The 3,774-nt window shown below is 36.7% G+C and overlaps 1 long non-coding RNA gene across 1 annotated transcript in view; it reads left to right on the forward strand.

The window, feature by feature from the left end:
* The first annotated feature begins 2,290 nt into the window (after nt 1–2,290).
* LOC135110747 (uncharacterized) overlaps nt 2,291–3,774 on the forward strand; it is a 15,445-nt gene continuing 13,961 nt past the window's right edge. Inside the window, exon 1 of the long non-coding RNA XR_010273401.1 lies at nt 2,291–2,386. This is a non-coding gene — a long non-coding RNA (uncharacterized LOC135110747). The remainder of the gene's footprint in view (nt 2,387–3,774) is intronic.

Below are 3,774 nucleotides of genomic sequence, written 5' to 3' on the forward strand. Positions count from 1 at the left end.
CCAACCCTTCAGGAAGTAAACAGTTCACGCAGGGAAGCCACAGAAAGCCTGACTTCTGATCTTTCTAAAATTTCTGATTGGGGTTGGGCAAACTTGAATTCCTCCATCTATCAACTCAACACAACCTTCCAGAGAACTATTCCCTCTCTATCCCCTTCTTTAATGACACTCAACTGTCCCCCTCTTCTACACTGAACATCCTCGGTCTGTGCTTTACTTATAATCTGAACTGGAAATTCACACCTCATCTCTAGCTAAAACAGTTTCTATGATGTTAGGCCTTCTGAGACGTCTCCGCCAGCTTTTCTCACCCCCCCCCTCCGCTGTACAAGGGTTCTAATCGCAAATGTATGGAGTATGCTTTACATGTCTGGAGAGGTTCCACTCTTACCGCTCTTCTATACAGGGTGGAATGAAAAGCTTTTTGTCTCATTAACTCCTTTCCTCTAACTAACTGTCTTCAGCCTCTCTCTCATTGCCGCAATGTTGCATCTCTAGCTGTCTTCTAACGCTATTTTCATGCTAACTGCTCTTCTGATCTTCTAACTGCATGCCTCCCCTCTTCCCGCGGCCTCGCTGAACAAAACTTTCTTCTTTCTCTTACCCCTATTCTCACCACCTCTCTAATGCAAGAGTTAACCAGTATTCTCAATCAACCATCCCTTTCTCTGGTAAACTCTGAAACTCCCTGCCCGCTTCTGTATTTCCACTCTTGAATTCCTTCAAGAGTGAGGTTTCAAGACACTTATCCTTCAATTTTTGACTACCGCTTCGGACCCTTTTCTGGGAAAAGCATCCGAGTGAGTTTTTTTTTTATTGGATTTTTGTTTACCTTGTCCTCTGTCCTTCCTACGTGAACAAAAAAAAAAAAAAATACTCTCTTCCTAGTATTCATCAATGATTTTTAATCCAAACTTCTTGCCTTATCCGGTCTTATGGTGATGATATCACCCTGCAGTTCTCCACGTCTTTTCGTAGACGTGGAGGTAAACAGATCAGGCAGATAAGCCACAGAACGTCTAAATTTTGATCTCTCTAAAATCTCTGACTGGGCCAAAGCAAACTTATTATTATTGAATGTCTCAAAAAGCCAGTTCCTCCATCAACTCAACACAATTTTCCAAAAACTATCTCCTCTTCTTCAATGACACTGTACTATCCCCTTCTACACTGAACATACTGGGCATGTCCTTTACTTATGATCTAAATTAGAAACCTCACATCTCGTGTCTAGTTAAAAGAGCTTCTGTGTTAGACGTTCTGAGTTGTCTTTGCCTGTTTTTCTCACGCCCAAACTGTTAACTCCGTACAGAGACCTTATGCGTCCACTCATGGAGTATGTTTTACATGTAAGGGGAGGGGTTCTTTGAGACATGGTGGAATGAAAAGCTTTAAGCCTATCAACTCCTCTCCTCTAACTGTCTACAGCTTCTCTCTCATCACCGCAGTGTTGTATCTCTTGCTATCTTCTACCACTATTTTCATGCTAACTGCTCTTCTGATCTTACTAATTGCATGCCTCCCCTCCTCCCGTGACCTCGCTGCACAAAGCTTTCTTTTTTCTCTCACCCCTATTCTATCCACCTCTGTAATGCAACAGTTAATTAGTATTATCAATCATTCATCCATTTCTTTAGAAAACTCTGGAACTACCTGCTTGCTTCTGTATTTCCACTTTCCTAAGACTTAAACTCTTTCAAGAGGGAAGTTCAAGTTCTTTTAATTTTTGACCACCGCTTTCGACTCTATACGGCAACCAACACCTCACTGGCCATCTATTTTTACTGCAAATTTATAGCCCTTGGCCGGTGCCCCTTATATATATATATATATATATATATATATATATATATATATATATATATATATATATATGCCTAAAATGGAAATTTTTGTACAGATTTTAAGAATATTCAAGACCATGAAAGAAAAATTCATCTCTATTAATGTACTAAATTAACTTTTTTTTTTTAAGCACTATCATTCGGAGTCACGTTACGAGAGAAACAAAAATTTACTTCTTTTTCGATATGTGATTGGGTTTGTGAATAGTAAAAAAGTTACGGTAGAAGACAAAATACGGAATAAATAATGGTATGATAAAGAATTTTTTTTTTTTCTTTTACGTATACCTCTGACATTTAAGAGAGAAAACAATAATCTACTTCTTGTGCTATATGTGAATTTCATTGACTTGTAACTAAAAGTCATCCAAGAATATTTCATTAGCCAATAATGTGGCGGAATTTAAACTAGTGACTATAAGAAACGAGTTTTACTTGTGTGCCCACAGACAACGACCACGAGGCAAGGACGCAGTGAAACTGTTCGTGGAACTATGGACCGGACCAGCTCTTCAGGATGCCTTAAAGTGTTCATGGATCTGGTATGTCCTTAAAGCTATGGTGTTCGTCTTTGGGAATTATGATGAGTGCGTATGTGTGTTTTATATATATATATATATATATATATATATATATATATATATATATATATATATATATATATATATATATATATATATATATATATATATATATATATATATATATATATATATATATATATATATATATATATATATATATATATATATATATATATATATATATATATATATATATATATATATATATATATATATATATATCATGCTCAGTCTCAGGTTGCTAAACAAACATCGTCGCGAAACTTCTCTGGACAATTAACCATAACATCATCAATCCTCAAATCATCATCTTATGTACAAAAAAAAAAAAGAAAAAAAAACGTACGAAATGCAAGGTGTGCCTAACTCATGGTATCCTAACTCAGCACTTTCTTTAATTAACATTAAATATGCTGAATTATTCAATGGCATTGTTACAAATGTCATGTGTCACTCTGCATCATAAAAAGCTTTCTTTGACTGCTGCTGTTAACCTTATCAGGATGGATGTATTAAGGAGACTCTTCTTAGAATCACAGCACTGCATTACCTCCTGACATTAATCTCAGTGGTATATCTGGGAAAATTAGCTTACCTCATGGAAAAGTACTCTTATCACTGTCTTTATTAAGTTCACGGTCATACACTGGCTTTACTACCTCCTCTGGCCAATTCATGTTCAAACGCATGGCTCAAGGTCTACGTAACTCGCCTTTGAGGTTTCAAAGATTGATGAACTCTGTTCCTGCTCTCTCTGGTCTCATCGGTAAAAGTGTCTTCTGCTTCCTCGATGACGTTATCATTGCATCAATGAATCAACAAGAGCATTTTCACACATTGTCTCTCGTTCTGTCATGCTTTCAAGATGCTGGTTTAAAGTTTAAACTCAGCAAATGGTCGTTTCTGAAACAGCAAGTCAAATTCCTTGGCCATAAAGTCGACAAAGATGATATTCACATTTTAGATGACAAGGTAAATGCTGTGAAAAATTTCCCTGTTCCTACTAACATCGATCAGATCAGGATATTCACCGGTCTTGCTGGAATCACCAGTTTCTCAAAAAAAATCGCTCAGCTCAGCTTATCGCTCAGCCTGTTACTCATCTGCTCAAGAAAAATGTTGCATTCATAATCATCTGGTCATCATCTTTCATCTGGTGTGAAAAAGAAAATTATACCTTTGATCTTCTCAAAACTGCCTTGTGTCAAGCACCAATCCTTCCTTTTCTTAATTTTGAGAAAGATTTCATTTTATACACAGACGCTTCAGGCTTTAGAATCGGTGCTGTTCTCATGCAAAATTATTCATCTGGTAAACATCGCGTACTAGCATATGCTAACAGACTT

Source organism: Scylla paramamosain, chromosome 20 (assembly GCF_035594125.1).
Source record: "Scylla paramamosain isolate STU-SP2022 chromosome 20, ASM3559412v1, whole genome shotgun sequence".
NCBI lineage: Eukaryota > Metazoa > Arthropoda > Malacostraca > Decapoda > Portunidae > Scylla > Scylla paramamosain.